The following is a 12,110-nucleotide window of genomic DNA, read 5'->3' as shown; positions in this document are numbered from 1 at the left end:
AATAAATTCTAAATAATTTGTTATGGTTTAACATTTTTAAAGTAAATCATCTATATGAGACACTCTAAATAAATAAATAAATAAATAACCACTTCCCATTTGGGGAGATTTTGCTTAAGAGAAGTGTAGAATTCTTCCTCTAACAAAATAATTTGAGATGCATTTTCTAGATGATTTTCAAAAGCCAAGTCATACTTGGCACATAATGAAGTCTAAATATAAAATATCAGCTTACCACTTCCAAAGACTGGTGCAACTATTTCAAGTTAGGAAATGTATACAACTACTTTATATAGAATTCCTAAAAACTGCAGCAAAATTTTGAATAGAGTACATAGTTGAAATGGGAAAATCTTAGTAAACAAATTAGTTTACTATATTATACACATTATATCCATATGCATGTGTGTATATGTACAGAGAAGATTGATTGTTCACTGCAACATGTTTATAATAGCAAAAACAAGCACAAAAACAAACACATTTCCTGGAAATAACCAAAATATCCCTTAATAAAGGACCTATTGTATGTCTGAAATGAATATAACACTGTGTGCTAACTATACTTGAATTTTCTAAAAAGATTTTATTTATTTGAGAGAGAGAGACAGATAGTGAGAGAAAGCATGACCAGAAGGAGATGGAGAAGCAGACTTCCCACTAAGTAGGGAGCCCAATGCGGGGCTCAATCCCAGGGCCCTTGAGATCATGACCTGAGCTGAAGGCAGATGTTTAACCAACTAAGCCATCCAGGCGACCCTATACCTGAATTTTTTTAAAAGGCTAAAATATAGTAAGTGCTTGGGAAACCCGAGTGGCTCAGTTGGTTAAGCATCTGACTCTTGATTTTGGCTCAGGTTATGATCTCAGGGTTGTGAGATGGAGCCCTGCATCAGGCTCCCCACTGAGTAGAGAGTCTGCTTGAGATTCTTTCTTTCTCTGCCCCTCCTCCCTGCTCACACATGCTCTCTCACTCTCTCTCATAAAATGAATTAATCTTTTAAAAAATAGTAAGTTCAATAATTGGTAACCAATAAGGAAGGAAAAAAGGACAAACCCATTAATTGAACTGTAGTTCTCAGGCCCAACACTTGGTTCCTGGACCTGTTTTGAAAGCATAAACAGGACTATAGTAATATTGCTGCATTATAAACTTAGTTCCACATTTTGATTGGTTCCCTATTTATATTTTATGCACCTCTTAACCTCATGTACCATCAATCATTCATTTTTCTTTTTTACCCCTACTCCCCATTTACCCACTAATCGTAGAGATCTAATGGGGACCAAATAGTAACATTTATCTTGACATATCCAGTTGTACCAGGTCCCAAATAGCTCTTCATTTTCAGGAGGAATGCTTACCTCCAGGTTGTTACAAAGCCCCCCTCCCTGGAGGTTTAAGAAACCCCTTACTCTCCTCTCCTGTATTTAAGCTGTTTCTAGGCTCAACAGGGGGAAGCAGCTTTGGGAATGACCTGCCTTCCTACTGGGCTGCCCTTCTGATAATCTTTCTTTGCTTCAAAACTGGTGTATTTGCCACTGGATTACTGCTCACTGGGTGCATGGACAAGTTTGAGTTTGATAATAGTATCATGTTCAATAAAATTTTAATACAGACCCTAGCAATAGAAAGAATGAGGTAGGGACACCTGGGTGGCTCAGTGATTGGGCATCTGCCTTCAGCTCAGGGCCTGATCCTGGGATCCGGGATCGAGTTCCGCGTCGGGCTCCCTGCATGGAGCTGCTTCTCCCTCTGCCTGTGTCTCTGCCTCTCTCTGTGTGTCTCTCATAAATAAATAAATAAATAAATCTTTAAAAAATTAAAAAGAAGGGGTAGAGCTACATATACAGATATAGAAAGATCTCCAACACATCGTATGTAAAAGAAAAAAGCAAAGCACAGTACACTGCATAATACCAATTGTATACATTTTAGAAACTGTATATACAAATGCATATATAAGATATTTCATCTTTCCTAAGATGCACATTTTTAAGAAGCTTAACTGGCAATTATTTTTTCTTTCCTCACATTTTTTTCCTTTATGAAGTTACATAAATACATAATTTGCGTTTATGTAATTGCATAAAATTATAATCGGTAATAGCTTAGATTTTTTTTTTTTTTTATGATAGGCACACAGTGAGAGAGAGAGAGAGAGAGGCAGAGACATAGGCAGAGGGAGAAGCAGGCTCCATGCACCGGGAGCCCGATGTGGGATTCGATCCTGGGTCTCCAGGATCGCGCCCTGGGCCAAAGGCAGGCGCTAAACCGCTGCGCAACCCAGGGATCCCGGTAATAGCTTAGATTTGATAAAACACATTAAAAGCTTTCCAGGGGAAAAAAAAAAAGCTTTCCAGGGAAGATACACAATAATTCATCAACTAGTATAACCTTGAAAGAGAAAGACAGAGGGGGAAAGTAGGGAAAGTGTTGTACTTTTCAATTTTATAACTTTAAAAAAAAATCATAAAATTGTGCTTTCATATATTTTATAGATATTATATATTTTATTTGTGTTATATGTGTATGCATCCCATTGAACAACATATCACATGTATTTATATTTTCCCCTATAATACACATTAATATCTAGAACCTAAAATTCCCTATGAATTTTCAGATGTAGCAAGATTACTTGCAAAATAAAGAGGCAGGTCCTTGCTCCAAGTAGTCACACTTGGCTAGCCATCACTAGATGCAGAATGAATTCAAAATAAACATCTGTTCATCTCTTTCTCCTCCTCTCATCTCTTCCACAGACAACTGGTGCCACATGCAATCAGTTCTAAAATTCCACCATCCCTTAAGTTCGATGTGAAGGTTCAATGCATGTCCACAAAGTCATCCCTACTCATTTTCAGGAGTAGTGGGACAGCGGGCTCCTCCACCCGTAGGAATACTGATGGGAGCAAGTACACACCGGTGTGCTAACAGCCACACTCCTGTTTCTTGGACCCATTTCTGTAACCACGTCCCTTCATGCATTAGTTCATCCGCGATTGTCGAGGGCCCTCCGTGTGCTTGGCCGCTGTAGCTACACACAAAACTAAGAGGCTCCTCCAAAGCAAAACGCACGAATTGAGGAGCAGACCGTTAAACACACACAGGGTGGTCAATGTCAAGAAAAAGTGAATTAGCAAAGGGCTGAGAGAGACTGGCAGAAAAAGAAACTATCGGAAAAAACCTAACAGAAGGCAACATTTGAGCTGGGTCTGAAGGAGAGCTGTCGTGAGAACATGCAAGTGGGGAATATTCTCGGCTGAAGGCGGGGGGGGGGCGGGGCTGGAGAGCAGAGTGTAAATGCAAGAAAGCAGGAAAAGGCCGAGCTTGCTTGGGAAGATATTGCTTGGGAAAAGCTTTTCCTTGCTTGGGAAAAGTGGCTAGCTCAGCGACGAGATTTTCGGGGTGCAGGGGAGGAAGACAGAGGTCGAAAAAATAAACCTGGAGGGAGAGATACTTTGTCTTCCCTTTGAATTCTTAGAAGGGAGGAATAGGGTGAAGTCGTAGGTTCAGGGAACCCACTGGAGTTTACAAAAGGCGACCGAGCTGGGCGTTTGCCCCAGGATGGGGCTGGGCTGGCCGGGAGGACGAGCTGGGAGGCGAGGGCAGCCGGCCGGGCATCCCGCGGAGGGGAGGACTCGGGGCAGGAGCCGGCCGCGCACTCACCTGCGCGGGGGGAGCGGCTCCTGGCTCCGCCGCCACCGAGGCTCGGCCGTTGGGAGCCGGCACCGGCTCTCTCCGGGGCGCCCCGCGCGGGCTCTGCAGGGCGCTGCTCCCTGCAGGGTGCGCGGCGCGGGGCGGCGGGTGAGGGGCTCCCGCTGCAGGAGCACCTGCTCCGCTCCCCGAGCCGCACGCAGGTCCCCGCGGACACGCACTCTCCCCAACCCGGGAGCCAGAGAAGTGAAACATCGTGCAGGGGTCGGGGTCACAGAAGGGCAGCTGCCCAGAGGAGGGGACTGAGGGCTGAGGGCGTGGGGGGAGAACTGGAGAGGAGTCCAGCGTGTGCATGGAAATGAGTAAATGTATGCTTTGCAAATATATGTATATTTTCTAGGACTTTTATACTTTTTCTTTAAGGGTTTTTTCGTTTCAGTGGGTTTGTGTGTGTGTGTGGTTTTTTTTTTTTTTAAAGGTTTTATTTACTTATTCTTGAGAGACAGAGAGAGGCAGAGACACAGGCAGAGGGAGAAGCAGGCTCCCTGTGGGGAGTCCAATGTGGGACTGGATCTCAGGACCCCAGGATCACCACCTGAGCCTGAAGGCAGATGCTCACCCACTGAGCCACCCAGGTGCGCCTATATTCTCTGAAGTTACTTAGTGTTTCACTTGAGAGTATTAAATCTCTTCTGTTGAATTTCTTTGCTCAGAAACCTATGACTGGTAATATAGAATATAATAAACTCTGAAGAAAGCAGACTTCTTTTCAAAGCCCACCCTCCCTTCCCTTTCCAGCACATTTCTGTTTTTCTTGTAACTCTCTTACATGGGGTGCCTGATTTGTTTTAATTAGGTGTTAAACTGAATCTTTGAATATGGAGCACATGGATCTAAAATGAGGATTGAAAGATCTGCCAACTGATTAAAACAAAAACAAAAACAAAAAAAACCTTAAACCCAACAATGATTATAAAAATAAATTATATTATATAAATAAATACATATAGAAATAAAACATGGTCCCTCCATATGAAGAAATACTGAGCAGCAATGATGCAGTATGAAGGTATGGGGCTCATGGGACCCCTGCACACCTTGCAAGGTATGCCAAACTGTAAGACCTGTCCTCTGACTCAGCTGTTTCTTTAGCTAGTGCATTGGCAATTAAGTCAATAATAACAATCACAGTAGGACTAAAGAGCTGTGCTCACTTCCAGGGGAGGGACCCTGGCTTTCTACAAAAGATGGTAAGCTTGGAGTCCTTGGCTATCTCCCAATCCTGTGCCTGCATGTGGGCCCATAATGTTGCCCAGTGGTACTTGGGGCCAGAACTGGGTTCCCTTGTGATACTTCTGCTGTTTGTTGAGTTGTGAGTAATAAAGGGTCTTTCTCAGACCCATTTTTTTTTGTCTCATTGCCTATTTTTGGCACTTATGGTTTAATCCTTGCCATCTTCCCAGTAGGAGGTATATCTATGTATTCTTGTGTAGTGAGAACAAATTACAGGATATTATATCCTTTAAAGAACCTTAAATATATCCCTGTGCCTTAACTTACCATATTTTCTTTTGAAAATATATTCTAAAGAAATAATACTGTCTAGGTGGTTCAGTCAGTTGAGTATTTAATTCTTTTTTTCTTTCTTTTTTTTTTTTATGATAGGCACACAGTGAGAGAGAGGCAGAGACATAGGCAGAGGGAGAAGCAGGCTCCATGCACCAGGAGCCTGACGTGGGATTCGATCCCGAGTCTCCAGGATCGCGCCCTGGGCCAAAGGCAGGCGCCAAACCGCTGCGCCACCCAGGGATCCCAAGTACTTAATTCTTAATATCAGCTCAGTTTTTTATCTCAGGGGCATGAGTTCAAACCCACTTAAGAAAAAGGAAGGAAGGAAGGAAGGAAGGAAGGAAGGAAGGAAGGAAGGAAGGAAGGAAGGAAGGAAGGGAGAAAGGAAGAAAAGAGAGAAAGAATACTGTGCTAAATATGGACAGAGCTTTTGTTCTAAAGATACGCATTGCAGGGGCACCTTGGGTGCCTCAGTGGGTTGAGCAGTCAGCTCTTGATTTTGGCTCAAGTCATAATCTCGGGGTCCTGGCATGGAGCCCTGCATCAGGCTCCACACTCAGCAGAGAGTCTGCTTGAGGATTCTTTCTCCGTCTTCCTCTGCCACTCCCTCAACTCACGTGTGCAAGTGTGCATATTCTCTCTCTCTCTCTCTAAAATAAGTAAATCTAAAAAAATTTTTTTAAATAAATATGTGCATTGTAGTATTAGGTTTGTAGCACTGTGATGCATGTAATAATTTCATGACCTCTGGCAGAAAACTAGGTTCATGGAACACTGTCAAATGATAATACCCCTGAGGATGCCTGAGATATGGTAAAAGTACACCATCCAAAGAGTTCTCTTGGGACTTAATAGAAGGAGAATACCACATAGCATATATAAAACAGTAAATAGACTGCCCAAGACCCTAAAAATACAATGAGGGAACTGGTTCTTTATCTGGTAATAGATCCACTGTAGATCCAGGATGATCTCACCTTGATATCCATAACTATATCTGCAAAGACTCCAATTCCAAATAAGGTCACATTCACATGTACCAGGAGTTCAGACTTGGACATATTTTAGGGGGACACAATTCAATTCACTATAAAGGGTCTATACATATCTTTTCTTTCTTTTTTTTCATATCTTTTCTTTTTGTTAGTTAAAATTAAGATTAGGAAGTCTAATCAGAGTATGTTTAAAACCCCTTTATGGTTAATTTTCCTTAACAAACATCATTTTATTGGTTGCCTAGGTCCCTATTGCCAGGTATTTTAGATTTCTGCATTGGCAGTCTTTTTTTCCCCTTTCTCTTTCCTTCTTTTCTTTCTTTCTTTCTTTCTTTCTTTCTTTCTTTCTTTCTTTCTTTCTTTCTTTCTTTCTTTCTTTCTTTCTTTCTTTCTTTTACCAAATAGAATGGACAAGTAAACAGGTATAAATGTGCTATTTCAGCCATAAACCAATAATCTCAGAAGAATAAGCTTGAGAGGATAACTGTGGATAGTTATTCAATATTTATATGTATTTTACTCGAGTGACTGGCTACTTAAATTATTGTAGCCACGTTAAGACAATTGTAATATTGATAATCCATGTACTGTAATTGCATATTCCCCACAACATCTAGACATTCTCAGTTGATTGTCTTGACATTTTTATTTCTGTCAATAGTGTGATCTTTCCATCAATCAATGAGGCTTGAAAACCAGACTCATTCTGAGGTTATAGATTTTTGAAACAAGAAGGGAACATAGAGATCATCTTATTTCCTGCATTTCATTTTATAAATAAGGACACCCAGGACTAGGTCAGTTTCACAGTGTGAGTTTCAGAACTAATTCGTTGAGTTATTGGATAGCAGGGTCCCAAGACTAAATTTCAGGACCCCTGATTACTAGTTCAGTAATTTTTTTTTCTTTACTCCATACACTAAGAGTAATCGTGTTATAGGATTGAGAACCAGTTCCCAACTCAGGTTTGGCTGCTCAGTGATTGAAAATCAATACCCAAGAGACAAGTGATGGTGGGAAAAGAAAAGTTGCTTTATTTAGGAAGCTGGCAACCTGGGAAGAGGATGGATCATGTCTCAAAGACCATCTTCTCCATCCAGGGGGAGTTGGAGGGTTTTAAAGGGAGAGGCACAGGAAAAAGGGGGTCATGCACAGGAGAAGGAGGTACCCAGGCAGTTAGTCCTTTGTCGACATGACCCTTACAGACTTGCTGGCATCAGCAGTAACTGTTTCTGAATGTAGTCAGACCTTATCTTCTAGGAAAGTTGAGTCTTTCACTCCTCAAGGCCAGTGGTCTGCACAGCTCAAAGAAAGTAAGTTAGCTTTAGCTCTACTATAGATCAAAGGACTTAGGACAGCAAGCAAGGAGTGCATAAGCTGGAAGCAAGTTAACCCTTAAAATCGGTGGGAGTGCTGTGACAGATCCTTAATCCTGTGACTGGTGTCCTTAGAAGAGAAAGGGGAGAGAGATTTTTGGACACTGGGAAAGGGCCATGTGAAGACCCAGGCAGAGATTGGAGTTATGCTGGCATAAACTAAGGGCCACCAGGAGCCACCAAAAGTTGGAAGAGCCAAAGGATTCTCTCTCAGAAACTTTGTAGCGGGTGTAGCCCTGCTAACACTTTCATCTCAAGCTTCTAGCCTCTGGTGAGGACAAATTTCTGGTGGTTTGGTTTTTTAAAATTTATTTTATGTAAACTCTACACCCAATGTGGGGCTTGAGCTCATGACACCGAGATCAAGAGTCACATGCTCTACTGACCAAACCAGCCTGGTGCCCCTGAATTTCTGTTGTTTTAAGCGACCATGGTTTTGATAACGTGTTACATCAACTGTAGGAAACTAATAATCCTTCCACCAAAATAGAAACACTGTTAAACTCTATTTGGAATTTGTATCTTATCAAATAGTAACCATTCTATGTTACTCCTTTCCCATTCTTGCTTTCTTTCCTTTCATTTCTATATGTGGTGCTTATTACTTCTAAGTTTTTGAAAGTGTACTATAGAATATTGAAGATATACAGAGAAACATAAAGAATAATACAACTATCCATTCATCCAATATCAGCTATAGTTATGAAACAATGTCAAAATATTTAAATCCTTGGTATATCCCTCCCTTCTTCTCCTCTGCCATCTCTTAGGGGAAATCATGTTCCTGAATGTAGACTCATTTATTCCCAGTTATCTCCTGGTCCCATTACTAGAAGTGTATTTAGCCCCAAGCAATACATTATCTTGTTGCACAATTTAAAACTGCAAAAATGGTGTTGTTCCAAATGGATTCTTATGCAACTTTTAATTATTTCGTTTCATTTGTGAGATACATCCATGTTGGAATATGTTCTCCTGATTTGTTCATTTTCATTTATGTATAGCATTCTGCTGCATGAAAATAACACTATTTTCTTACTTTTGGACACTTAGGCTCTATAGATTTTTTTTTTCTATTCAAACCATGTCTATTATACTTAGAGCATAGGCACAATAATCCTCTAGGATATATACTTATTCATGGATCCTAGAATGTACTATCTGTAACTTCACTAGATACGTCATATTATTTTAAAGTGTTTATAATAATTTAGGTTTTACCAGCAAATGTGTATGAATTTGTTTTTCTATATTTACATCAACATAGACTTTTCTCTTTTTTTTTTTTTTTGCGTGTCCCCCTCCCCCTCAACATAGACTTTTTTTTTTTTTTTTTTATGATAGTCACACACACAGAGAGAGAGAGAGAGGCAGAGACACAGGCAGAGGGAGAAGCAGGCTCCATGCACCGGGAGCCTGACGTGGGATTCGATCCCGGGTCTCCAGGATCGCGCCCTGGGCCAAAGGCAGGCGCCAAACCGCTGCGCCACCCAGGGATCTCCTCAACATAGACTTTTAATTTTTAAATTTTTGTTAACCTGAAAGGCATGAAAGGAACCTTACTTTTTTGAAGATTTATTTATTTATTTTAGGGGGGAGGGCATAGGGAGAAGGAGAAGGAGAGAATCCTCAAGCAGACTCCCTGCTGAGCACAGAGTTCCACTCGTGAATTCATAAAGATATTCTCCAATATTTTGTTCTTTATGTTTTTGAGTTTTGCTTTTTCACATTTATATTTTAATACCCTTGGACTTCTGTTTTTTTTGTGTGTGTGGTATGAAATAGAGAATTATTTTTTCATATAGATAAACTATGGTGTTCTAGCACCATTCATTGAAAAATTTATCTTTTCCCACTGATCTGCAGTACTAGCTCTAACCTGTATTAAGTTTTACATGTGTGTATATTAGTTGTGTATTGCTGCACAACAAATACCCCTAAAGCAGCTAAAAACAACAAAAATTTGTTATCTGATAGTTTCTGTGGGTTAGGAATGTGGGAATGGTCTAGATGGATAGTGCAGGCTTAAGGTTTCTCACAAGGTCAAAATTAAGGGGTCAGCCAGGGCAACAGTTCCATCAAAGCTGCATTGGGCCAGGACCCACTTCTAAGCTTACATGTGTGGCTGTTAACAAGACCCCTCAATCAGTTCCTTGCCATTGGAGTCTCTCCATAGTGTTGCTGACAACGTGGCAGCTTGCTTACCCTCTGAGTGAGAGATTGGAGAAAAAGAAAGGGAGAAAGAGCTCCCAAGACAAGAATCACTATATAATCCAATCTCAGAAGTGACATCCTTTCACTTCTGCTCTATTCTATCCTTTAGAAGTGAGTCATTAAATCCATATCCGGAGGGAGGGGGAAGGGATAATGCAAGTGTGACTACCTGGAAGGGGGGATTATTGGTGCCATGTTAGAGCTGCCTACCACAGTTTCCATTTATTGGTTTGTACCTACCAATGTCATTACCACACCATCTTACTATAGCTTTATAATAAATTTTATTATCTAGAAGGATAGGTTCCCCTATTTATTTATTTTTCAAATGTATTTTGCCTATTTGGGGACCTAAAAATAGAATCTAGGAGCACCTGGGTGGCTCAGTCAAACACCTGCCTTCAGCTTAGGTTATGATCTTAGGGTCCTGGGATTGAGCCCTTCATCAGGCTCCCTGCTCAGTGGGGAGCTTGCTTCTCCCTTTCCCTCTGCCTCTACCCCTGCTTGTGCTCTCTTTCTCTCTCAAATTAATTAGTTAATTAATTAAATAAATATAGAACCTAGAACCAGCTTATTCGGTGAAAAACCTATCAACATGTTTATTAAAATTGCATTACATTAACAGATTCATTTGCAAATCAATCATTATTTTGTGATATTGAGTTTTTCCATCCATTTTATATGGTTTATTTCTCCTGTATTGTGGGAAGTTCATCAGAGGGTTAGAGGGAAAGAACAGTTTAGGATGTCTTTTCAGTAAAATATCTCAGACAAATTTCTTTTGTCTGGGCTTCCCATGGAAAAATTCATTGGTAGTGCACAGTGTACGGAGGGTTTGTGTTGCCTCCATTCCTGGGTTACCAGTTTTAAGTTCTATTTCCATGTTGAAGTTTGGTGGGTCCAGCACACTGAGTAGTCTCCTCTTACAAGAACAGCATCCCTCTTCTTTTTGGGGAGCTGTTTCTGATCCCACTTCACCCTGGTGGTTCTAATCCTGGCTCATGGCAGTGCCCTGACCACAAGAGTAAGTAAGAAGTCTAGGCCAATCATAGCTCCTTCCTGGATTTTATCAAACTGGAATTCAGGGAAGTGGTCCCTCCCTCTCAGGTAAGAGGCTGAGAGGCTGGGTGCTCTGACTCTAGACTGATGAAGTAAGTATATCTGACAAAATGAAGTCGAGATCAAGAAAGAAGCTGAGATGAGAGATGGAGACATCTTGGTGATGGCCAGGTGCCACATACTGGGTATTTGGTGCCGGATGCATCCCTGCCCTGTTTCAGTTTGATTAGGTGAGCCAACAAACTCCCATTTTGCCCAACTTTTTTTTTTTTTAATAATTCTTTTTTAAAAAAATATTTTATTTATTTATTCATGAGAGACAGAGAGAGAGGCAGAGACAGAGGCAGAAGGAGAAGCAGGCTGCACGCAGGGAGCCGGATGCCTGACCCGATCCAACCACCACAGGATCGATCACCCCCTGAGCAGAAGGCAGCTGCTCAACCACTGGGCCACCCAGGCACCCCTTGCCCAACTTCTTGCAACCAAAATTCCTAACATGTATCTACCTTCTTGCTGATTTACATCAACCCTGCTTTTCACTTAAAACTCTTTGTCAAATCTCATTCCTCATTTACTTATTAACATAAAGCCCTTTTCTAAATCACATCTATGCCAGTTATGACCTAACATCAGGAAATCTGTATTGAGCATGTACTGTGCCAGTCATCAAAGAACGAAGTCTTCCGATGAACACAATCTAAATATGTGCCTTAGTAAAATTAATGCAAAACACATACTGCAAGTTGTGGAAACTTAAATCCTAGGTCGTGAAGCCCTGATTTAAATGGTCAGGTTTGGTCGGTGTCAAATGACATTTAATTCACGGCTTCACGACTTAGGACTTAAGTGTCATTTGAACCTGACCAAAGTCCTGCCAGGAAGCTCAGAGAGGGGTCAGTAATCTCTCCAAGCTTCTGTAGCGAATAAATAGTGGAACCAAAACTTGAACCTGGATTTTTGATCAAGTCAGAGTCGTTTTAATTATCCTGTACCAAAAAAAAAACAAAAAACAAAAAACAAACAAAAAACAAACAAAAAAAATTATCCTGTACCGCTTACACTGAGAAAATACTTCTGGATCCTTATACTTCAGAAAGGAAAGCTCCCAATTCTCTTTCCACCAGGTTCCAATTTCCTACCAAGTTGCAGCAGTGAGGTATGGATGTTTCCTGAACTTTAGCAAGTTAGGCCGAGAAGCGAAACGGGGAGATCACGCTTTCCAAGCCGGCAAGGTTT

General features: G+C 41.1%; 1 protein-coding gene across 1 annotated transcript in view; it reads right to left on the bottom strand.

Moving 5' to 3' along the window:
• DNAH8 (dynein axonemal heavy chain 8) overlaps positions 1–3,758 on the bottom strand; it is a 357,024-nt gene extending 353,266 nt beyond the window's left edge. The window contains exon 1 of the mRNA XM_038553950.1: positions 3,674–3,758. The gene's annotated coding sequence lies outside the window, so the exon portion shown is untranslated. The remainder of the gene's footprint in view (positions 1–3,673) is intronic.
• Positions 3,759–12,110: the final 8,352 nt, after the last annotated feature.

The sequence above is a fragment of the Canis lupus genome, chromosome 12, assembly GCF_011100685.1.
Source record: "Canis lupus familiaris isolate Mischka breed German Shepherd chromosome 12, alternate assembly UU_Cfam_GSD_1.0, whole genome shotgun sequence".
NCBI classification, from domain to species: Eukaryota; Metazoa; Chordata; class Mammalia; order Carnivora; family Canidae; genus Canis; species Canis lupus.
The sequence above is the reverse complement of the archived record's forward strand: the minus strand, read 5'-3'. Positions and strand labels throughout refer to the sequence as shown.